Source organism: Rhinatrema bivittatum, chromosome 2 (assembly GCF_901001135.1).
Source record: "Rhinatrema bivittatum chromosome 2, aRhiBiv1.1, whole genome shotgun sequence".
NCBI classification, from domain to species: domain Eukaryota; kingdom Metazoa; phylum Chordata; class Amphibia; order Gymnophiona; family Rhinatrematidae; genus Rhinatrema; species Rhinatrema bivittatum.
In genome coordinates this window covers 177,982,579-178,008,207 of record NC_042616.1, presented here as the reverse complement: position 1 = coordinate 178,008,207, position 25,629 = coordinate 177,982,579, and positions in this window count along the sequence as shown.

Genomic DNA, 25,629 nt, shown 5'->3' with positions numbered 1-25,629 from the left:
CGCTTTCTTAAATCTGGGAAACAAATCCTCTGAGATGAGTATATAGTCTATTCTAGATAATGTTGCATGGGCCCAAGATACATGAGTGTAATCTCTTTCTGTGGGGTTCAAGGATCTCCAGATGTCTAGTAAGAGAAGCTCACGGCACAAATAGGCGATCCCTCTCTTCCCAGATGTGCCCCTCATCCCAGTAGGCTGTGATTTACCTAATTCTGTAGCGTGAATACAGTTAAAGTCTCCTAAGAGGATAAGTGGACCTTTCTGCACTTGAAGTAACTGGCCTACCAGGCCTTGAAAAAAGACATGGGAATATTGGTTAGATGCATAGATTGAACAAATGGTAACTTCTCTCACAATGAGAACTCGTCCTTCTTCATCTGAAACCTGTCTAATGAGTTCAAAACATACATTTTTATGAATTAAAATCACTGTGCCTGCTTTCCTCCCCTTGGCCGGGACAAAGAAATTCTCCCATCCTTCCAAATTTTTAGGACCGCAGGAAATTGCAGGGCAAAGCAAACGTTTTTGTTAAACAGATCACTACAGATGGTGGAGAATAGCTTCCGTTTTGCAGCTACCGCTGCAGAAAAATCCTGGAATATAATTATTTTATTCTCCTGATATTTCAGTTCTTTTGCCTTCCTGAAAGCGGCGTGTGTCAAGTTTTTGTGTGTCCAGTCCAAAAAGCGAGCTATCACTAAGCATGGCCTGCGATCTGTCTCTCTTTCAATTGTCAGCTTGCCTTCCAGATCAGGCAGGTTAAGCGCAATCATCGCTCCAAGAGAATTTTAAGGTCACCATCTCCCACCGTCTCAGGGAAGCCCATAAATTTTAGATTGTTTCTTCTGGCGCGGTTTTTGAGATCCTCAAGTTTTGTTTCGGCACCTTTTACTGCTTTTTCTACTTCTCCCAGCCTCGTGACCACCGCCATGACATCTTCTTCTACAGCTGAAACTCTCCCTTCAGCTATATCTATCCAGTGTCTTATGTCCCCTATCGAGTCGCTGAGCGCCTGAAATCTATCAGAGAGGCTCATAAATTTCGGGTCTAAGCCTTTAATAACGGCTTCCGTGATGCAGTTAACAGTCTGGTCGTCTAAGGCTGCCCCCCTCAGAGTTGCCGCATGCGGACTCGGACAAAGACTCAGGATACTCAGAAGACTTGGACAAGCATTCAGGATATTCAGAAGACTCAGACAAGGATTCAGATTACTCAGAAGACTCAGACAAGGATTCAGGACTCAGGCGAAAGTACTGGGTGAGAACTGCATCGCAGCGCACCCTACACAGCCACCCATGGCTGGTCGCGGACCACACTGAACGCGAAGCAGACTCCAGACGAAGAAGTGGAACTTGAGACTGGAACATGTGAAAGTTGAGGCCTACATCAGGGCGCACCCTACACAGCTGCCTGTGGCTAGTCGCAGACCACGCTGAAATGGAGCAAGTTCTGGCAGAGTCTTGTGCATGGACGGAAGCAGGTTCAAGGAACTCCAAGGACCGGGACAAGATTCAAGATTTCGGCTTTAAAAACAATGGCCTTCCAGAGACTTTTGCTGCCGACATGAAGACAGGCCTTGTGCCATGAAGCACGCTACACAGCCCCCCATGGGCTGGTCACAGACCACGACAATGGTACGCCAGGAAAGGTGGACGCAAGCAATCTGGGAACTGGTTGCAGAGGCGAAGATGAAGACATCTACTGCTATGGATGGCATGTAAGTCATAAAAGAAAAATCTAGACTAGTCAGTGGACTATTGCAGGTTGGGGCTAACAGGGGAAAAAGGAAGACAAATAAACTAGGGGATTTGGAAGTCCTATCTCTAGCCTGAGCAAACTGGGAACAAAATGGTGAAACTGGCAATGGCATTGGCATGTATCCCTTTTAGTGTAAAACTGTTTATTAACCAAAATTAGGAAATATACAAACCTTCAGAGTCCAGTGTCTCTTATGACTCCCTAGCAAAATCAGAAAAACCAAAAACATTTGCCTTTTTCACCATCTTCTTTTCTCTCTACACTCCCTCCCTGCAGCCCAGAACAAATCCACGTGACCCCCTATCTCATTCTTAACATCCCCCTACTTACGTGATGGAAATGAGATTTGCACGCATAGGTGCATGTACATTTCAAATAGGATGCACTTGTATGCACTTGCAGCCTATTTGATACCTTGTGCGCATATACGCATGTATGTAATACAATGGCCAAAGCCATTATAACATAGGTGCGTACATGCACACATGGTATTAAATAGGCTGAAAGCACGTACATATGTGCCCAGGGGCAGATTCCCGCTGACGACCGGCCCAGGGATTCGCCACCCAGGCCGGCCCTGGAGATACCACGTGGTCTGCCGATCACGGCTCTGTCACGGCCACGCTCGGCAGACCACGTGACTAGAGCGACCGGCCTACCGGGGGATGCCCGATCCCCCGATAGGCCAATCTGCCCCCGTATGTGCCTTATTTGAAATGTATGCACATGTATGAATGGAAATCCCGCTTCCATCACATTAGTGGACCAGTGAAGCAGCCAGTATTCCATTCCTAGTACACTTCCAGCTAACATAGAAGATTTAGGAAGACAGGGCAGGTAAGAAAAGGGTTTTGGGCCCAGCAGGGCTGTGTAGATGTGTGTGAGAAAAGCCCTCATTTTATCACTCACGATAATAGCCGCTATAATGGCCTTGTCCTGTGAAAGCGGCAGCTATCCTGTGATAAAAGCTTTTCCAGTCTCCGCTCAAAAAAGGTGCTGTTATTTCCGACATTAAATCCCATGTTAGTGTGCGTAAAATTTTTGCGACATGTGGTAGGATTCCCTCATTTGCATAAAAGGCTAGCTTTTGCTTACTCATCATATTTGCATACAAACACGCGACTAGATATCATGTGTTTATCGCATGTTAAACCCCTTTTATCGCGTGATGAGGCCCTAATTCAATTAGATGAATGATCCTGTATGTGACTGAGAACAGCAGAATCTTTTTATTCCTATGGACAACCCCCTGATAGTTTATTTTTTCCTAATAGTATTAAGAACTTTTTTAATAAATAGTGTGAGGATGTTTTATACCACAACAAGCAGTTGCAGCATCCACTACCTACATCATCAATATAAAGGATTGTCTTTGGAAAATATTAAAATTGTAATCTGAAGACAATGCAAAATGATGAGATGGTGTTACAATTTGTAAAAAACAAAAAAAAAAAAAAACCCCAAGAAACAGAGAAAACAATGTGTGGCTGATATTCAGTGCTGTTTAGCCAGATAAGTGGTGGCGATGAATATTCAGCTATATTCAGTGGTCTCCACTCAGCCAGATAAATACTTATCCGGATAAGTAGATAGCTGGATATCTTGTGGGTGGGCAATGGGCTTTTCAGCAGCCATACTGCTGAATATCCCATGTAAGTTAACTGGATATATCTTATCCGGCTAACTTACCTAAATATTTAGGTTCGAGTATTCACACCTCTCTAGATCATATCACAGACCCATTTCATAACCCCCAGATGTGTGTTCCTTACCAAGAATATTTTGCTGATTCTAAATAAAAACACTCCCTCTAGTGGAAGGATTTAGAAATGAATCAAATGCCCACAGTCTTTTTTTTTTTTTAAGTATTTTTATTGAAAACACGCCATTATACACTCAGCCATCGATGTGTGTCAAGCAATTTATGCTTTTTACAGAGAAGGGGTTCTTTGGGCTTCACAGTCTTTGTGAACATTTCAGCAGATGTTGCCAAAGGATTCTCCTTGAATCATACATCCTTGTTGGATGGATTACCCATTACCGTGGAGGGCATGAATGGTTCTGCCAGGGTTTGTATGAACTCTCCTCAACATTTGGGTAGCCTCTGCAATGAAGGAGTTTGAATCTGTCTAGCTTCATGAACCAAGTCTAATAGGTTAGCACCACTGACAGGCTTTTCCCTGTATACAAAAGTCCCATTACCCTCCCAAGATGCAATGTCCTTGTCCTTTGACTGTTTATCAAGCAGGACTTCATTGAGCAGTATTTTGTCTATAGCACATGCTGATGCTGTTTAACACCTCTTCAAGGATACCATATAGAGGGCTAATGTTTTCTAGAAAAGCCACTGCTGATGTATCATCCTGCACTGTTAGATACAGAGGTTGGTTTTTTTTCTTTTTCCATTTCCCCATGTTTGTTAAGCACCAGATAGCACTGTAGCACATTGGAATTACATTTGGCCTTTTCATGTTCAGACATACCAGAGCTTTGAAGTATACCTCTCATTTTTTTTTTCGTTTAATCTTTGAGCAGGGGTGATTCTAATATTTTCCTCTAGGCCTGAAGGACTTCTCAGATGTTCGAGTTGTTAAGTTGGCACTTACATTTTTTCTGTGTACTGCATTAGTGCTTAGCAATGAAAACTAAGAGGGATCAATAAACCCCCCAGCTTCTATTTCTTTTTGTGGAATATCTTTTTTTTTTTTGTATTTAAACATTTTTATTAAGTGATCGCAGAAAATAAAGCAGTACAATCATGTAAGCTAGAACAATAAACCAAGCAGCCATCATGTGATGCCACGTACAAAGCGGTATTTACAAACAAGCATACCAGCAATCACCAAAGCTATAATAGAATATCTTTTATCACTCAAATTCCTTATAGTGCGACATCAAGACATTTATCTGTTGTTGTGGTAAAGGTATGTCATCTTTCCTAGTGATTAGCACAGTCTCTGCTGTGGCTCCCACTAAATTGTTAGAAGCTGTGTTTAGGATAGCTTTTCTCTATTGCAGAGAGGCTTGACCTAAAAGTTTAAAAAAAAAGAGTCAGGGGTCCTCTTTACATGAGTAGACATGCTATCTGAGACACACAGGTATGTGCTTTACCACAGTATACTATAACCCTTTCTGGTGGAAAGATATCTGTCCTCAGTCTGTAAGCCTCTAGTGCCATAGGGGTAGATTTTAAAAGCCCTGCGCACGTAAATCCGGCCGCCGGTGCGCACATAGCCCCAGGACCCGCGTAAGTCCCGGGGCTTCGTAAAAGAGGCAGGAGGGGGCGTGTCCGGGGGCATGTTGGCAGTCCGGGGGTGTGTCCGGGGGCGTGTCTGGGGTCAGGGGGCGGTCTGAGGCAAGTCCGGGGGCGTGGCGATGGTTCGGGGGTGGGCCAGGAGGGTGTTCCCGAGTCCCCGGGCACTGTGGCCTGTGCCGGGGAATGGTGAGACGGCGTACGCAAGTTACACCTGCTTCAAGCGGGCGTACAACAAAGGTAGGGGGGATTTAGGTAGGGCTGGGGGGTGGGTTAGTTAGGGGAAGGGCGGGGAAGGTGGGGGGACGTGGAAGGAAAGTTCCCTCCGAGGCCGCTCTGATTTCGGAGCGGCCTCGGAGGGAACGGAGGCAGGCTGCGCGGCTCGGTGCGCGCACGCTGCCGATTTTGCACAGCCTTGCACATGCCGACCCCGGATTTTATAAGATACGCGTGGCTACGCACATATCTTATAAAATCCGGCGTACTTTTGTTTGCGCCGGTTGCGCGAACAAAAATACGCGCGTGCGTACTTTTTTAAGATCTACCCCATAGTGTTTAAATCTATGACTAGATAGCCATATGGCTTTCTGGTGGCATCCTCAAAAGCTTCTAAAAAGAATCATGATTTACCGGGGTACATCTATCTGGCTAGAACAGCGATTTGCAGCTTATCTTTCTTACAGAGTACCATATATTTGGTATTTAAAGCTATAGTTTGGCTTTTTTTACCTTAACAGAAAATATTTTGTACAATATATATGTAATCCCTCTTTAGTGTACAAGTCTGGTAGGGAGAGGGACATAAAAATTATGTATAAAGTTCTTTGGGGCAAGGACACTGGCGAGCTTGTTCTTCTCTTCCCATCCAAGGTGTAGGTCAGGTCCTTTGGGCTGGGGTGGAAAGGAGTCTTCCCCCGTCCCAGTACAGGGTGGCTAGAGGCTTTAGCTGATTTTCCCTCATTGTACTGTGAGCGCTGTGTTGTGTGCCAAACAAACCACACTTGGACCACATAGACAGTGTCCAAAATAAACCTTTACTGAGATTCAGTTTTGTTGAATGGCTCACTTAAATATGGCAAATCTCACACCACAGTCTCTGCTGTACTTTTTCCAATTACAGCTCCTTTCTCCTCTATCTGTGCATTAGTCTTTATTAAGACAAGGATCCATCCACACTTCTGGATTAGATTGTGCGGTGGTCCCTCTGGGCATGAGCCCCTTGACTGGACAGAAAACCCCTCCTGATGGCACAAAAATCCTATCCTGGCACAGAATTCAATGTCTCTATCCCTCAGGGCTTTGACAGACCTCCTCCATCCCTCTAGGGTGAAAATCTGGGCATAACTGAAGACTTGTGCACTGATTTACAATGTTATTCTCAAAAATACATGTGATTTTTTGCATTGCAGTTCTCACAATCACCTTTACTACACACCCCACAATCGGCTGGAACGGCTAAGCATCCATGTCTGCCTGAACTGGAAGCAAGGTCCAGGCACGCTGTACACCTGAGGCAGGCACTCTTAAGTTGGACAGCTTCCATTCTTAAACACAACTGTGGGATGATTACTTAATACATTATAACAGCACACAAGTAAAATTGAACAGTGAAATAGAGCAATATTATGCCAGCCCTGCCACAGCTGGCTACTGATGGGTGCTGCCACAACCCAAATGCATAGAATGCTCTCACCATTCTTGTTGAAATGATAGGTGCACTGCACCCCATCGCCAATGGGAGATAAATCTCACGCTTGGACCCCTGGGAGAGAACTAAACACACTTCTAGCCCCCCTGCTTCATTCTTCAGTCAGCATAACTGGTGTCTCTGCCAATACCTGTGAAGAGAAAAATGGTTAACTTTTCTCAACTCCAATTTATTGCTCCCACTCTGGTGTGCGTCCTATAAAGAAAAGGTCAAAGCACCGGATGGGCAGCTGTACTCAACCTATAAAACAAAAGGTTACTTTAAGTTGACCAAGTTATAAAGAAAACCAGGGATACTGTTTTCAAAACATTATTTCAATTTTTATAGAATGATTTTTTCTTATTTTTTTGGAAAAGCTTAAATATAACACACACATTGTTAGGTGGGATGCCTGCTGCTGTCTTCTCTCTCACAATACTTGAAATGGGAGATTTTCCCTCTATGACCAAATTTCCCCCACAATGAATTTAAGAAAAACTTAGGCCAGGCTTCATCATTCTTCACAGAATGATGAATCCTGCGAAAACGGGGGGCGGGGGAGCGAAAGGGGGGGGGCGGGCCTGCGAAAGCCTGCAGCCTTCACACCTCGGCAGTGTGCTGGTTGTCGGCTTTCACAATGGATAGCGCCACCGTGAAAGGTGGTGCTATTCAGCGCACTACTGCCGACGGTAATGTTAGTAACACTATCACCGGCAGCGAAGACACCGCCGACTCCAGCCCCTCCGGCCCCGACTCCTCCCCTCCCCCTAATTTGCATCATATCGCACGCGATAAGCCTTTGATAAATGACCCCCTTAGTGATTTGGTACTTTGCAGGGTTCTTGCTAACCTGGTCTAGATTTAAAGCCATACCTTCTTTTTGTAGAAATCAGAGATATACAGGTTTTGTTTTTCTACATTGATACAACACTGGATGTAACCAGAGACTTCCTATATTTTAACAGAGATGCATTTTTATGCATTTAGAAAAGAAACAGTCAAATTTGTGTTCAAAGCAACAGATTTCACAGATCTCAGCAACTGCATAACTTTTGCAATTGCCACGTCCATTTCTATAAGAACATAAGAAATTGCCATGCTGGGCCAGACCAAGGGTCCATCAAGCCCAGCATCTTGTTTCCAACAGAGGCCAAACCAGGCCACAAGAACCTGGCAATTACCCAAACACTAAGAAGATCCCATGCTACTGATGCAATTAATTGTCCATCAACCAACCTCATCCCTTCAATAATAATTCTATAACATACACCAATACAAGGGACACTTGTGCTATGGTGTTGCTTATGTACGGTGGCTCTATTAAAGGACAGCCATTTGAGGGGTGTCCTTCTTTTTAGCCCCGTCTATTATTCTTTATTTTAATGCAAATTTTTCTGTTTTTCTCAAACGGTTTTCTAAAAAACCCCTTATCTCCCCGTTTTTTTGAGGCGACCCGTTGTTTGTTTGTTAATACTTATCAGGGCGTCCGTCTCAGCTGCTTCTCACGGGGTCGCGTCTTCTTGCCCGACATGGGCCATGTTTCGGCACGTTCGTGCCTGCTTCAGGGGCTACGGGAGGGGTGGTGCTGTGTCCTAACCAGGTACACAGTATCTGTTACGTCTCCAGCTATGGAGACAACATAGTTAATTCTCATTTTCCATCTATTCCAATAAACCTTCTCTGCATCCCATGCGCACGTTCTGAGATACTTACTTTTGTGTTGATCATGCTTCTGCTCGTGGACGGCGCCTACCTGCTGTGTCTGAGGCGCGCTTGCCTATTCTGCTCTTTTTATACTCTTTTTTATAAAAAGAGCAGAATAGGCAAGCGCGCCTCAGACACAGCAGGTAGGCGCCGTCCACGCCGTCAAGCTTATGACCTTAATCCCCTGCCTTTTCAGGAAATCTATTTTGATTTGTGTTTTGTAATTGAGAAAAACAAATGTTATTGCTGTTATAGGAATCTGGTCTATATCATTATAGCAGCTTGGACAACCTTGGAAAATATAACCATTAAATTCCAAAGCTGTTTGTACCCCATCAATAGGTGAGTAACCATCAAGAAAATAGGGACCCAGCTGCTTTTCACCCACCTTTAAAGCATGTATGATCTGCTTGGGTTCTGTGGTCTCTGTATACATTAGCCACTGGATAGAGGGGGACAGATATCTATGTCTGTGATAGTTGTCTGAAGGGATAATTGCCACAGTGGAGGGTTCTAAACAAAAAACAAAAGAACCTGTACAAAGACACAGCAGGTAGGCGCCGTCCACGAGCAGAAGCATGATCAACACAAAAGTAAGTATCTCAGAACGTGCGCATGGGATGCAGAGAAGGTTTATTGGAATAGACGGAAAATGAGAATTAACTATGTTGTCTCCATAGCTGGAGACGTAACAAATACTGTGTACCTGGTTAGGACACAGCACCACCCCTCCCGTAGCCCCTGAAGCAGGCACGAACGTGCCGAAACATGGCCCATGTCGGGCAAGAAGACGCGACCCCGTGAGAAGCAGCTGAGACGGACGCCCTGATAAGTATTAACAAACAAACAACGGGTCGCCTCAAAAAAACGGGGAGATAAGGGGTTTTTTAGAAAACCGTTTGAGAAAAACAGAAAAATTTGCATTAAAATAAAGAATAATAGACGGGGCTAAAAAGAAGGACACCCCTCAAATGGCTGTCCTTTAATAGAGCCACCGTACATAAGCAACACCATAGCACAAGTGTCCCTTGTATTGGTGTATGTTATAGACTGATGCAATTAATAGCAGTGGCCATTCCCTAAGTAAACTTTCACCACACTGATCAGGGTTTACCTGCATAAGCGGTTTATAAGAATAAATAAATTAATTAATCTGTGTCGCTGCATATTTCCTGCTGCTGGTTGTCAACACATGTACGACACAGTGGAAACATGAGGTAACTACGCACATGGATGGGTAACACCAGGAAAAAGAGTTTTCGCGGCAGGGGGAAATACACTTTGGGGTAGATTTTCAAAAGTACACGTGGGCGTATAGGTGCGCGTGCAGGCGCATGTTATAAAATTGGGGGTCGGCGGGTGCAAGGGGGGTGCAGAAATGTGCACTTTGCGCGCGCCGAGCCCTCACCAAGCCTACGCTGAGCTGCCTTCCCCCATTTCCTCCCAGGCCGCTCTGAAATCAGAGTGGCCTCGGAGGGAACTTCCCTATCCCCCACCCCACCTTCCCTTCCCCTACTTCACCCGCCCTTTCCCCCCTACCTTTTTTTTGTTTTTACTTTTGTTGTAAAACTTACTTCCCTTTTTGCAAGCCCCGGGACTTACACGTGTGCCGGGGCTTTACGCTCGTCGCTGGGCCTTTTGAAAATAGGCCCGGCGCGCGTAACCTTTTGAAAATCTGGCCCTTTGGCTTTGACAAATCCAAAATAGTTTGAGAGAGGGCAGAATTTGTCGTAAATCATGTGCAGGTGACCAATTGGATATGCCTTAGTTTTTTCTCCAGGTTTGGCTTTCTAGTACAAAGAAACAGCATTTGTTCCACCATCAAAAAAGGGCATCTCGGGGTACCAGAGGCTGTGGTCATGCAGATTCAGCCTGAAATTCTTCACAACCCCTGACACTTTCTTTAACCATCCATTTGTGTTCCCACAAGCTTATGACCTTAATCCCCTGCCTTTTCAGGAAATCTATTTTGATTTGTGTTTTGTAATTGAGAAAAACAAATGTTATTGCTGTTATAGGAATCTGGTCTATATCATTATAGCAGCTTGGACAACCTTGGAAAATATAACCATTAAATTCCAAAGCTGTTTGTACCCCATCAATAGGTGAGTAACCATCAAGAAAATAGGGACCCAGCTGCTTTTCACCCACCTTTAAAGCATGTATGATCTGCTTGGGTTCTGTGGTCTCTGTATACATTAGCCACTGGATAGAGGGGGACAGATATCTATGTCTGTGATAGTTGTCTGAAGGGATAATTGCCACAGTGGAGGGTTCTAAACAAAAAACAAAAGAACCTGTACAAAGCCATACACATCAGTGCAAGTGTTATGAACTGGAATGGTTTTAGATTCACCACCCTTCTCTTCTACACTCACTCTCTCTGTCATTTTCATAATTTCAGACATGTACAAGATACCTCAGGGATCACCTTTTCTTCTTAGTTGGCTCTACATTTTGGAACTCTCTGCCCATGGATCTGCATATGACTGAATGCACCGCTACTTTCAAGAAGCTGCTGAAGACCCATTTATTTAGCATTGCATTTGATGCATAAAATAGTTACTACAATGTAGGTAACCACAATAATATGTTGAATCGGAGGTAACCTTTGGTTCCTATCATAAAGAACCTTTTATTATGTCTGTCTGTCGTGACATACTGTTTTGTCATTTTTATTTATTGTTGACATGTTGTGTATGTACATTTTGTAAGCCACTTTGAGCTGTGAATAGGTGGCATAGAACTCAAATAAATAAATATAGGCCGGCCTCAAAATGCCCACATCCTATCTGCAATAATATGCAAGCTCCTTGCATAAATCAAAAGGTGTCATATCGATTGCCCCAAACCACTGTAAAAACTCCTCTTACTTTCCAGGCATCATGTTCCCAGTTTCATAATGCTCAACACATGGCACAGGACCCACGTAATTTTGATTATCCATAGTATTAAAAACTGAGGAAAATACTCCTTACAGCCTTGAAACCCCATGGCTTGTGAAAGTTTGCTAAGCTTCATGGGAAAGAAATTTAAAGATAAACTTTTACAAATCCCAACTGCAGTTACCACCCTGAACTAGCAATCCTATATCCATCTTTTTCTTTAACAGCTCACTAGCTACAAAGTAACCATCATAGCTTTTAGAATTATGAACTATGGATGTGTATTCTTTGAACTTTTTTGTCACAAAAAAGCTTTAAAAACCCAGAAAGCCTCTCAAGACCTTTGAATTCACATTTTTTTTTTATTGTTTAAGTCTATCGCACATATGTAATTGGGAATGTCAGCCTGTTTCCTACATACATATGCAATTGTAAAATATATATGTTTCAGATATTTGGGTTTGACCAATAGAAGTCATAAAATACAAATGTTTGTCAACATTGGTCAAGGGTTCATAGCACAGCTTGCATTGTCTGCCCCTATATTTATGCTTCTTGTCCACATATCCTCCTTATGAGAAATATGAAGCATAACTTTCAAACAGCTGTGTGAGTGTCCATATACATGCAGATATGGCTGTGCAAAAATCTACACCTGTATTTTTATAGCCTGCACGTATATGATATATGCAGGTTATAAAAAGAAGTAAATATAGCCTGCAATATGCATTTGATTGGGATAAGTTTCAATGTATCCAGGTAAGTAGCAACACTTATCTGAACAAGTTCTGATTTATCCATCTAAGTAGCAGCAAAGCTGTTACTTATCCAGCTAAGGGGATCATTTGTCAAATAGTGTTTTTGCATGTGTTAAAGCTTTATTGTGATGAGAGAGAGAGAGAGAGAGAGAAAGACTAGCAATAATGCCCTCACACTAGATAGGAATTTATATCTCTATGGGAGGCCCATCTAGTTACTCGTGCGGTAAGTCGGGGGCCGGCCTGCAAAAGCCAGCAGCGATTGCACCACCACAGTGTTATTGCTGCCGGCTTTTGCACCCAATAGCGCCATCGTGAAAGGTGGTGCTACTGGCAGCGATAAGGGGTCCTACCTTATCGCTGCCAGCTAAGTTTCCTCAGCATCTGCCCTGACGCCACCCTGATCTAGCTATCATACACGAAAAGGGACTTTTCTCGTGCGATAGGGTTAGAAAATAACTCCCATAGTTAGTTACTTATTTGGATAAGAAAGATAGATGGATAAGTGTGCTACTTAACAGATAAGTAGCTATATTGGACATTTATCCATCTAACTTACTTATCCAGATAAAGAGTACTTTTCAGACTTATCCAGCTAAATGGCAGCTTTGCTGCTATTTTGATGGATAAATCAGAATTTATACAGATATATAGCATGCAACTGTTCTACTCACATATTTTTGAGTGTAACTTTAAAAATATATGTATGTAATTTACATGCATTCCCCCCCCCCCCCCCCCCCCCCAGTAGGTTAGGTTTTTTCACGTTTAAAATCAGGGAATTTTCTAACATGCGCAAAGCAATGAAATTACCAGTTTTACCAAATAGTCTACCAGTTCACCCAGTCCATCTGCAGGTCATCGAGACCTTCCTGGTTCTTCAGCCTCAACTCTTACCATTTCATCCACTCCCCTCCTAGTCAGTATTTCACTTTTAAGATGTTTATGATCACTTACTCCAGAAATAGAGCAGATGTAAATATACGTGAGAAAGCTGCCAAATCTACATACATAAGCTGCTTATAAAATAGCAACTTACATACATAAATGTTGACCCCACCCCAGAATGCTCTTGGCCTGCTCCTTTTTTACATGCACAAACTTAATCGCGCCCCTTACTTACTCGTGCATTTTGAAGTTTGTAAAATAGCATATATTTGGGTATATGATATTGATGTTGTGCTTGGGGGTGGGCCCTTGTCCTGGAACAGTGGAGAATGGCTCCCTGGTAGGGACCAGGAAGCACATGCCCCCAGGGGCAGAGCACTGGAGGAGACAGAGGCTAGGATGAGCTTCACCACTGGAAGTCCGCTGTCCTCCCGGGTGGAGCTGGTAGGGACCTCGCCACATAGACTTAAGTGGTGCTCGCAGGGTCTCCTGGAGAGGTAGTTGACAGGCGTGCCCACGGACAGCAAGGGTGCGCAGTCGGACTCGAGGCTGAAGATCAGATGGAGCAAGGAAGACCAGAACAGCGTAGGCGATGACAAGGCAAGGGTCAGAGCCAGAATCAGGAGATGTGGTAAATGGTAGGGATGTGAATCGTGTCCTCGATCGTCTTAACGATCGATTTCGGCTGGGAGGGGGAGGGAATCGTATTGTTGCCGTTTGGGGGGGTAAAATATCGTGAAAAATCGTTAAAAATCGTTAAAAATCGAAAAATCGAAAAACCGGCACATTAAAACCCCCTAAAACCCACCCCCGACCCTTTAAATTAAATCCCCCACCCAAATAACTTAAATAACCTGCGGGTCCAGCGGCGGTCCGGAACGGCAGCGGTCCGGAACGGGCTCCTGCTCCTGAATCTTGTCTTCTTCAGCCGGCGCCATTTTCCAAAATGGCGCCGAAAAATGGCGGCGGCCATAGACGAAAAAGATTGGACGGCAGGAGGTCCTTCCGGACCCCCGCTGGACTTTTGGCAAGTCTCGTGGGGGTCAGGAGGCCCCCCACAAGCTGGCCAAAAGTTCCTGGAGGTCCAGCGGGGGTCAGGGAGCGATTTCCCGCCGCGAATTGTTTTCGTACGGAAAATGGCGCCGGCAGGAGATCGACTGCAGGAGGTCGTTCAGCGAGGCGCCGGAACCCTCGCTGAACAACCTCCTGCAGTCGATCTCCTGCCGGCGCCATTTTCCGTACGAAAACGATTCGCGGCGGGAAATCGCTCCCTGACCCCCGCTGGACCTCCAGGAACTTTTGGCCAGCTTGTGGGGGGCCTCCTGACCCCCACGAGACTTGCCAAAAGTCCAGCGGGGGTCCGGAAGGACCTCCTGCCGTCCAATCTTTTTCGTCTATGGCCGCCGCCATTTTTCGGTGCCATTTTGGAAAATGGCGCCGGCTGAAGACGACAAGATTCAGGAGCAGGAGCCCGTTCCGGACCGCTGCCGTTCCGGACCGCCGCTGGACCCGCAGGTTATTTAAGTTATTGGGGGGTGGGGGATTTAATTTAAAGGGTCGGGGGTGGGTTTTAGGGGGTTTTAGTGTGCTGGCTCACGATTCTAACGATTTATAACGATAAATCGTTAGAATCTGTATTGTATTGTGTTCCATAACGGTTTAAGACGATATTAAAATTATCGGACGATAATTTTAATCGTCCTAAAATGATTCACATCCCTAGTAAATGGCAGTCGAGGTCAGAATCCGAGGGTACTACCTGGGGAGACGGGACAGACAGACACTGGAACAGAAGGTCGCTGGAACAGAAGGACGCTGGAACAAGGCTGGCACGAGACTGGAACAAGACTGTGAAGGCGGAGGCAAACTAGTACACTTACAGTGCCGACCCGATTGCCAAGGCAAGGAAGTGCAGGCAGGAACTTCTTTATATTGAACATTCAATCAGGGCGCGCCGCGGAGCTAGGACCCGCCCCTGGCCCTACAAGAGACCGGGCGGAACGTGCGCGCACGCATAGGGGCATGGCCAACGCCACTGGATACGCTGAACTCCAGCATGAGGCCTGGTGCATAGCGGAAGGCCCAGCGACCACCGCCGCAGGACGCCGAGGCCTGGAGGAGTTTGCTGCTGCTGCTGGGGAGGCTGAACCGTGACCTGCAGAGGAGCTAATGAGGTGAGCAGGCCCGTGCGCGGGCTGGCGCGGACGGGGCGTGTAACAATTGACATGTGTATATGCTGATTTTTACATGTGCATCCTTTTGAAAATTCACCTGACAGTGTTTTAGACATGCACTCAATTTCTTTTTTTTTTAAAGCCAGAACAATAGAATCTACATTTAGGACATCTCTGTTGTACACCAACATTGTCTATACATTTTGCTGTCAAAGAAAGATAGCACCATAATGTACAATTGTGATCATGACCGTACAGCTTCTGGCACAAATTACTTATGTTTCACTCACCATAGAACTTTTTTACATCTAATATACCATAGAAATGGTCACTGTGCAGCAGAAAGAAAAATTTTCAGAAACGCAGGTCAGTCATTTGTAGTAAAACAACTTCAGGCATTTGTATAAAATACAACCCGTATTTTTATCCCCAAATACTGCTCTCACGTTGCCACATCTCTGAGCATAACCTTTTAATGTTCTGATCACCCTAGCTCTGCGTGCAGTGTTTTAGCACCATCTAAAAGCTCTGCATCTGTGAGTTTCACAGGTGACAAGACAAAGCAAAGTTAGTACCTGTATTATTCAAGTCTATTAAATACATTCTCTTTTTATGCATAATTAGACTGGATAGAACAGCCCTTAAAACCCTTATGTACACCACATTTCCTGTTTCTTATCACAAGGACAACACAGAATGTCTCATTGACCTGTATTTCACTATAACTCTGCAGGTGTTTACTAGCCTGGTCTAAGAAATCATCAGCATCCAGAGCCTCAGGGTTTAATTTTCCTGAATACAAAGAATTAAGGAAACAAAGAATGTAAATGCACCTGGTCACAATCACTGCGTGCAAGTCTATTGCTTATCTCATCTAGAACTTGCTGTATGCCTTGTCACATGGCATCTTGCGCATTTCTGAATGAAATTATTCTTTCCATATTAATAAAACGAAATTCCTCTGAATAAAGTATACCATTAAGTTTCTGTAATTCACAGTTCCACCGTCCCACAAACTGTACATAATTCACCGGTTCACTTTCTGCAAGTGCATTTTCTGAGGGCTCTAATATAATTTACCAATCCCTCTGAAACACAGTTTTCATCAGTACAATTATCAAAACCATGCTTTCACAATCTTTCTCTACTATGTCAGTGTGCAGGGATGTGAATCGTGTCCTCGATCGTCTTAACGATCGATTTCGGCTGGGAGGGGGAGGGAATCGTATTGTTGCCGTTTGGGGGGGGTAAAATATCGTGAAAAATCGTTAAAAATCGTTAAAAATCGAAAAATCGAAAAACCGGCACATTAAAACCCCCTAAAACCCACCCCCGACCCTTTAAATTAAATCCCCCACCCTCCCGAACCCCCCCCCAAATAACTTAAATAACCTGCGGGTCCAGCGGCGGTCCGGAACGGCAGCGGTCCGGAACGGGCTCCTGCTCCTGAATCTTGTCGTCTTCAGCCGGCGCCATTTTCCAAAATGGCGCCGAAAAATGGCGGCGGCCATAGACGAAAAAGATTGGACGGCAGGAGGTCCTTCCGGACCCCCGCTGGACTTTTGGCAAGTCTCGTGGGGGTCAGGAGGCCCCCCACAAGCTGGCCAAAAGTTCCTGGAGGTCCAGCGGGGGTCAGGGAGCGATTTCCCGCCGCGAATCGTTTTCGTACGGAAAATGGCGCCGGCAGGAGATCGACTGCAGGAGGTCGTTCAGCGAGGGTTCCGGCGCCTCGCTGAACGACCTCCTGCAGTCGATCTCTGCCGGCGCCATTTTCCGTACGGAAAATGGCGCCGGCCATACGCGTATGGCCGGCGCCATTTTCCGTACGAAAATGATTCGCGGCGGGAAATCGCTCCCTGACCCCCGCTGGACCTCCAGGAACTTTTGGCCAGCTTGTGGGGGGCCTCCTGACCCCCACGAGACTTGCCAAAAGTCCAGCGGGGGTCCGGAAGGACCTCCTGCCGTCCAATCTTTTTCGTCTATGGCCGCCGCCATTTTTCGGCGCCATTTTGGAAAATGGCGCCGGCTGAAGACGACAAGATTCAGGAGCAGGAGCCCGTTCCGGACCGCTGCCGTTCCGGACCGCCGCTGGACCCGCAGGTTATTTAAGTTATTTGGGGGGGGGGTTCGGGAGGGTGGGGGATTTAATTTAAAGGGTCGGGGGTGGGTTTTAGGGGGTTTTAGTGTGCCGGCTCACGATTCTAACGATTTATAACGATAAATCGTTAGAATCTGTATTGTATTGTGTTCCATAACGGTTTAAGACGATATTAAAATTATCGGACGATAATTTTAATCGTCCTAAAACGATTCACATCCCTAAGCTATTGTATTCTTCCTTATCAGAATACTTTGTGGATGGTTCTATTGCTGTAACATTTTCTTGGTCTAATAGAAAAAAAAAACAACCCACAGATTTTGCTTATCTTTTGCATTTTTGTAAGATGGTTCAGAATTTGTTGATGTGTTTAGCCTAATATGAAAAAACACAGTGATATATTTTCTGTTTACATACCTAACAAAAATGTGAGAACTATTTGGAAGTTTGCTCATATAGCTTTAAAACATTTACCTACCTTCGATTGGTTTCTTCTCAGAAAAGTTGCATGGCCTTGTAGTTTTTTACTTTTGGGGTCTTGCTACATGGTGGATGCAGGTCTGTGCTTGTTGGTGTATTCGGTTCTGGTACCGAAACATTTTCTTGGTCTAATAAAAAAAAAAAAAAACCACAGGGATGGTTACACATTTTCTTTTACAATAGTTTTGTAAAAACAAAAGATATAAGAAAACAATACTTATGCTATAATTTTCTTCATTGCCACTGTTTAGTGATAACTTATTTATAAACTTTGCCTCTTGATGTTTGAAAAATCCAGTCCTGTTTCAGCCTCTTCAGGCCTTGGAACACTTCACAAGCTGCAGACTGGCAAACCTTTTTGTGAGATAATGGTCATCAAGCTTTATGCATAGGAGCATAAGCCACAGCATTCCTAAAAAATGACATGTACTGCATGACAAAATCGGGTGCCCATTTATAGTACAGTTAGTTCTCTTGAATGGATTATTTTTTGCACACCTTTTGAGTGAATTATCAACCCATACCCTCTGTTTCCTCCAAAGGCATGCTATCCAGTGTTTTACCTTGAGGGATTACCCATTCACAGACTTTAAATGGAAGCTCCTCGATCTCTGTGTCTTTTCACTTCCTCTGCTTTTCATTTGCTACCATCGTTCACACATTTCTACCAATGGGTGACCTTCTGACTCAGCATCTAAGTCAGCAAGAAAGAAGTGTTTGTTTACAGTCCCTCTTTAATGCTGGCTGTGGCTTTCTTTCTATTTAATGCCATTTAGGGGTTTCATACAGATCAATTTTTATTTTTAGAATTGCAAAGCTAAAGATTTCACAAGCAGTTTGTTCTACTTGAACTTGGTTTGTGGGCCCTTGGGTCGTGGAGAGAGCTGACTCCATCCACAGGGAGGAGCCCTGTGGGGATTCTCCACGACAGGCGGGGTCTCAGCAGTGATGGACACAGGAGTCAGAGAGATATTTATTATACAGCAAAGAGAAACCCGAGGAGCAGGTTAGTAAGCTCAGTACGGAGTAGGAAGACCTGAGATGGATTCTCCAGTAGTGGTCCGCAGAGTAGGGTAACCTGGGTAGTACTTCCTTATTGGTAGCTCTTCTGCATGGTAGCTCCGGTAGTGGTCTGCAGCGCGGGGTAGGCCGGAGGTAGATGATGGTAGCAGGCACAAGGCAGCGTGGATCCGGTAGTGGACCGCAGAGCGCGGTAACCCAAGGATCCGTACAGCAAGAGAGAAGCAGAGTTGTAGTTCAGGTCCAGTACTCACTCTAGTGTAGCAGTAGAGATATCGTTGTAGCAGCAGCGGAGACCCAGAGCATAGGAACACAGCAGGGTCATCCGTAGAAGTAGCAAGAGATACTCACTAGGCTGGTGAATCTGAGACTCATAGAGAAGGCTCTCCGAGGAGCAGATAGCCCTGAGTGCAGCAAGGCCTCTGAGGAGCGGATACCTGAGTCACTCAGTCTGGAATGCTGGAATAGCGAGGCAAAATGTCTCTGAGGAAAGGAATTGAGCAAGATGGAATCCTTGCTAACTCATAGGTAGGAAGGTCCAATAGGCTTAAGTACATATAGGCAGTGACGTCATGCGGAGGGGACGCCCCCGAGGTTCCCGCCATGATGTGGATAAGAAGGAGGCAGGTGCGCGCATGTGCCCTAAGTTACACCAGATTCAAGATGGTGACCGGGATCGCCCACGCCATCCCGGGAACGCCAGGGAGCTCGGCGTGCAGAGGCAGAGGTGGCCATCTTTGCCAGAATCGGAGCTGCAGGGCAAAATGAGATGAGCAGCAAAGGTTGCAGTCGTCTGCGACCGACAGGTGCAACACAGTTACTGTCTTTCTATGCAGGTGTGTTTTCACTTGACTGCTATAATATAATAGCTATCACGTAGTTTATTTCTTCATCCGGTTGTATATGTCCATTCTCTATATTTTTAAAAATTCTTCTTTACACTGTATAGGTGCAACAGATGTATTTATAGCCACTGTTATACCTGGACAAGATGGACATGTCGACTACATCAGCCTGCCATTGTGCATCCATGTCTAATACGATCATTTTGTTTCTTTTAAAATGTGTCCTAGTAGGTCTGAATAAAGAATAAGCATCTTGGTCTGTAAGCCATGTGGTTACTTGATTGACTTGTTTTCTGATTACTCTTTCATTACATTTTTTTTAGCAGCTTGAAAAAGAGGATTTATTCCACCAAAACTTCCCTATTGCACCCAGGTCATCATAAAATTTTCTTTAACAGCTCCTCAGGCATGGTTGTTGTGTGTGACTGTAAACATAGTGGTCTATATTTAAAAACTCAAGGTTTGTTTTATTCACTTAACTTGTTTGAATTTCTAGCCCCCCCCCCCCCCCCCCCCAATTAATCTTTTTTTTTTTGGTGCGCTACAATCAACATGCTCAATCTTTACTCTGAGTGCTCGATAGGCATGCACATTTTTCACAGAAACCTCCTGATCAGGAAGGCAGGGCAATTTCTCCTTGTCACTATGTACAGAATGAGAGAGCTTCCTGCTTCATCGCTGGTCACCCTTTAGCTTTAACTAAGAATTTTATGTTCAGGAATTCCTGTTTCTGGCTGGGTCACTATACCATTTCTGATGGCATTATAGGAGCCTTTTAGGGAGAAGTGTTTGGGGGCAGACTGAGTTGGACTTCCAGTGATGTCATCAAAAAGCAGTCAGTGGCCATTAATTGTTACATCATCAAAAGAGGCTAGGGCCATTTCTGATAACATTCCGGAAGAAGAAAAGTATCTCCTGGGATTCAAATCAGTCCAGGAATGAAACTGTGGACAATTTTTCCTTCTGTGCGGGGAATGGTCATTACCGCCTATTTAGAAAGGCCAAAAATAAAGAGCCCTCAAGGAGAATGACTAAAGGTAAATACAAACCCACACAGTAGGCATGCTCTTTTTGTAAAGCTTGTATCATAATGTCAAAGAGTGTCCTATGGTTAAATGACATGGAGTGCAAATGCACGCTGGAGGAACAGCACAGGAAAGAGAAGGGGACAATAACAGAACCCAAGAATGAGAATGAAAAAAATGGGAAGAAGAGTGGGCGAACATGCTCACAAAGCTACAGTTTAGTGGATATCCCACATTAGCGTTGCAAGGAGTGTGTGATCCAGGTGGAACTGGACAAAGTCCCCGCCCAAGCATTGGTGGATTCAGGGTCTGGCAAGACTCTTATTCAAGAGGACCTCCTCCAAAAAGAGTGCCAGAAAAGAGAGTCACCTGCATACATGGGGACAAACAGGAATACCCAGCCAGTCTGGTTCTGCTGATAACTGTAGCAGGTCAAGCCATTACGAAAGTAGGAGACCTTCCTGAGCTTCCATACCCAGTTATTCTGGGACGCAATTGTCCACAGCTTATGAACCTGTGGGCCCAGCTGGCAAGAAATCAGGGTAAACCACCCAGAAGTGGGTCACTGGAGAGGAAGAGCAGGGAATTAGCTCAGGCATGGGTGAACGCCTGGCCTGACAAGGCCGAGCTGAGTGAAGGGTATGTGAGGGAGCATCTAAGGAACTCCCTCAGAACACCGTAAAGGACCAGGTACAGCTATCTGTACTGGTCCTCTTTAAGTCCCTATAAGTTACAATTATTTTGTTGACATGCACAAGCAAGATAACAATAAAGATGCTTCTAAAGATTTTGCCAGAGTCCAGCCCTGGAGTCTGTTCTCTGGCTAGTCCTGATTGCTCAGCATCACAGTAACTATGTCTAACTGAATAGGTTTTTTACATGGAGTAGAGTAATAGCCTAGTAGTCAGAACAGCAGGCTATGATCCAGTGAGGCCAGCGTTCAAATCTCACTGTTGCTCCTTGTGACACTGGGCAAGACACTTTACTCTACATTGCCTCAGGTACACAATTAGATTATAAGTCTGCTGGGGATAGCGAAATATCTATAGTACCAGAATGTAATCTGCTTTGAAGTGCCAGAAAGCAGAATATAAAAAAAATAAAATAAAACAAATAAGTTATGGAGGATATAGATTTGCTTGCTTGGCAAAATTAAAAAGTATCAATATATTCAGGACATCCCTGAATATCTCTGCTTAGTGTAAAGTAAGCAAGTTGATAAAATAAAGCTATATTTTTTAGTTATTTAATAAAATGTGATTTGCCATTCATTTCACATGGAAATATCCACAGCGGAGTACAAGAAAATAATATAAACTCATTTTTAGGCCTCAGATTAGGCAGGTTGTAAAAAGGGCATTTTTAAAGCTTAGATTCTGGATGTCTTTAAGAATTCTTTTAACAGAAGATTTCTTTAGATCTGTTTTACAATCATTAATGCTTGGGTAGTTGGACTACTACAACAGTCTTTATATAGGCCTTCCAAAAATTATATTAGAGTATTACAGGGCCTTACCTAGGACTTAGGCAGATATCCAAAACAGGGGCTGTGGCCTAGGCTTTGGCCGAGACCCCCGAAAATTTAACAAAAAGAAACTTACCTGATCCATCAGGTATCCAATGAAGGCAGGGTCTCAAGGCCGGGGACTCAGCCTGAACCCAGGCCCAATTCTGTGACCCAAACCGAAGGCCTTGGCCCGGCACCAGGTCCGACACCATTGCCCAAACTGAGGCTGGGTCCCGAAGTCGAGGCCTCGGCCTAGACCAGAGCCCGAGCCAAGGCCCAAAACTGTGACCCGACCCAGAGACCTGGGTCCCAATGCCAGGGCCTCAGCCTGGACCCAGGCCCAACACTGCAACCCAACACCTGGTCCTTGGCCTAGGCCAAAGCCTGAGCCCAGGCCAGACTCCACAACCCAACCTGGAGGATAGGTCCCATCGCCAGGGCCTAAGCCCGGACTCAGGCCCAATGACAGGGTCTTGGCCAGGAGGCCAGCTCCTGACACTTGAGCCTCAGGCCCAGGCCTTGCTGTACATCAAAATGGTGCCATCTGCAAGCGTGAATGCACTGAAGTTAATTAACTCCAGTGTGAACCCAGCGGACGCCATCATTTTGCATTGAAAAGCCGAAGAAAGAAGAGGACCCAAAGAAGAGCTCCCAGGTCTGGGCTCTGATGCCTGGGTCTGATACTGGGCCAAGGCCCAGGTGTCGGGTTCCTGCCTCCTGGCCAAGGCCAAGAAGTTGGGCCCAAGTCCAGATCTAGACCCCAGCATCAGGACCTCGCCTCCAGGTCAAGTCATGGCATCAGGAGCCGACCTTTGGGTTGTGGCATTGGGCCTGAGTCTGGGCCAAGGCCCTGGCGTCAGGACTTAGCCTCCATATCAGGTCGAGGCATCTGGCCCTGGCTCAGGCTCCAGCCAAGGCCCAGGGATCAGGACCCAGCCCCAGGGTTGGGTCATGGTGTCGGGCCTGGGCTCTGGCTGCAGCCTAGGCCAAGGCCCAAGCATCAGGACCCAGCCTCCTTGTCAGATCATGGCCTCAGGCCTGAGTCCAGGAATTAGGACATGGCTTCCAGGTCACGGCATTGGGCCTGGGTGCAGGCTCTGGCCTAGGCCAAGGCCCAGCCATTGGGACCCAGCCTCCAGGGCAGGTCATGGCATTGGGCCTGTGTCCAGGTCGAGGATCTAGCATCAGGACTTGGCCTTCGGGTCAGGCCTAGGTTCGGTCTCCAGCCTAGGCCGAGGCTCCAATGTCAAGACTTAGCCTCCGAGTCAGGTCACAGAATTGTGCCTGGGTCCGGGCTCCAGCCTAGTCTGATGACCAGGCGTTGGGATGCAGCCTCTGGGTTAATTGGGGCTTCAGGCTTGGGCTCAGTCCAAGATCCTGGCATTGGGTCCGGCCTCTGGGTTGGGTTGTAGTATCGGGTCTGGGTCCAGGCTGAAGTCCAGTCCTCCAGACTGTGGGGTCGGTCTTGGGTCTGGGCTCCAGGCTACTCAGAGGCGTCGGCCTTGAGTAGACCGAGGCCGTGGTGACCTACCGCCACCTTGGCCTATGCAAGTCTGAGGCTTCGGCTTGGTCCTTGCCAGTGGATCCCCACCGACTGGGTAAGTGGTAGCCAGGGGGGGGATCTTGGCCCTCATTTTTCTGGGAGGGTAGAAGGTAGGATTCCTTTCATTTTTTGGCAGTTTTTTTTTTTTTTAATTTTTATTGCATGATTTGCTTTTTTTCACACAAATGAAACTAATCAAGCAATCCATGAAACGAAATTCATGGGGGGGAAAAACTCCCATGACCCAACCAAATAATAAAAGCAATTTTTTTCCTCTGCACATCTGTAAGAGTTATTACAGCATGCTGCAGCTAGGATTTTAACTGGGGTGAAGCATTTGGATCACATTACACCGATATTACAAAATCTACATTGGTACCCGGGCAAGTAGAAGGCACAGTTGAAGATTTTTGTAATTGTTTTAAGTTATTAAATACTGAACATTTGTGCTCTCTACTAAACCAAGTAGATATAATCCTCAGCATTTATTAAGATCATCCAATGCTAATTTTTTTGTCTGTACCTTCTGTACGAGATCATAGATTGCAAATCACATGTGCTAGAGCATTTTCTTATGCCGCTCCTGTTATATGGAATGCTCTACCTGCAAAACTGCTTGCTGAAAATGATATTAAAGTTTTCAGGAAACAGGGAAAGGCTTTTTATTTTATAGAAACATTTTAGATAGTATGTACTGTCTAATTTTTTTTAGACTATTTTTTTGTTTTCTTTTAAATTGCCATGTTTTAATTGTTTTAGTTTTTGTGACTCTTGTTTTATATTGTTTTATTGGACTGAATGTTAATGTTGTTTACCATGTTGAATATATTTTGGAATTGCAGAATATAAGTAATTCCAAGTAAATAAATATAAACATACAATTTTACAACAATAAAACTTCAACAATCCCTCCATAAAAATTTAGCATTTTTGTGGTAAAAAAAAATATTAGAAATAGCATTGGCACACTATTTTTGTGCACATAATTCCCAACGTGCATTGACTAAATAGCATGAGCATGTTACTCATCAAGGGCTGATAAATGGTATGACATACTAAACTGAGCATGCACAGTTATCCTTTCCTCATGGCTCCTTCTGCTGGCTTCCAAGGGGATAAAACTTAGCCTGGTACATGGGGCTTGTGTGTGAATAGGGAGGGATTAATTGGGAGACCTTTCACACTCCAGGTGAAGAGGTCAAAGGAGAGCAGAGCATTCCAGGAGATTAGAAAACTGTCATGATTTTGTTTACAATCATCTGTCTTATGTGTCAGTAAGGATCTTCAAAGAGCAGTGTTACAGGACATGGTTGGGGACAGAAGGAATCATGTAAGAGGAAGACCCAGGCAGGAATCTGGCTGCCCTGATTCAGAAGGGAACTAACATCTGACCATTCCCCATCTCTACTACCACCCTGTAGTACAGGTGCTACAATGGCTGCATCACACAGTCTAAGATTCAGATCTTCAGAGGGATTGCCGTATTAGTCTGATATAGCAAAAACGACACGAGGCCGGTGGCACCTTATAGACTAACCAATTTATGGGGGCATGAGCTTTTGAGGGCAGAGTCCACTTTTTCAGATGCATGAAATTAGAGAGACTTTAAGGTGCCATCCTCTTCATGTCATTTTTGCTACAGTCTGAGATTGTCTCAAAGCTCACAGACATGAGCTCTAACTCATACTAAAACAATTGGTCAACTGATAAAAAAAAAAAAAAAGCTTTTGTGGCACGGACTGCCTTTCAGCCTCTGAACATCTGCAGTGGTCCTTGCCCACAATAGTAATGTCAGTGACAGTAAAGGACATTTTCCTCTGTTGACCTATTGCAACTCCTCTGTCACCTTCTTCTTGCCATCATTATCTCCCTGTCCTCCATGTTTTCCTGTTTTGCCTGTGAAATCTCTTTTCACATGGTATGGAGGGTGATTGAAAGACTTAAGGGTCCACTGGATAGTCACTTGTTCTTGGGGAGGGAGAAACCCTTGCATGGGGGCCCCAT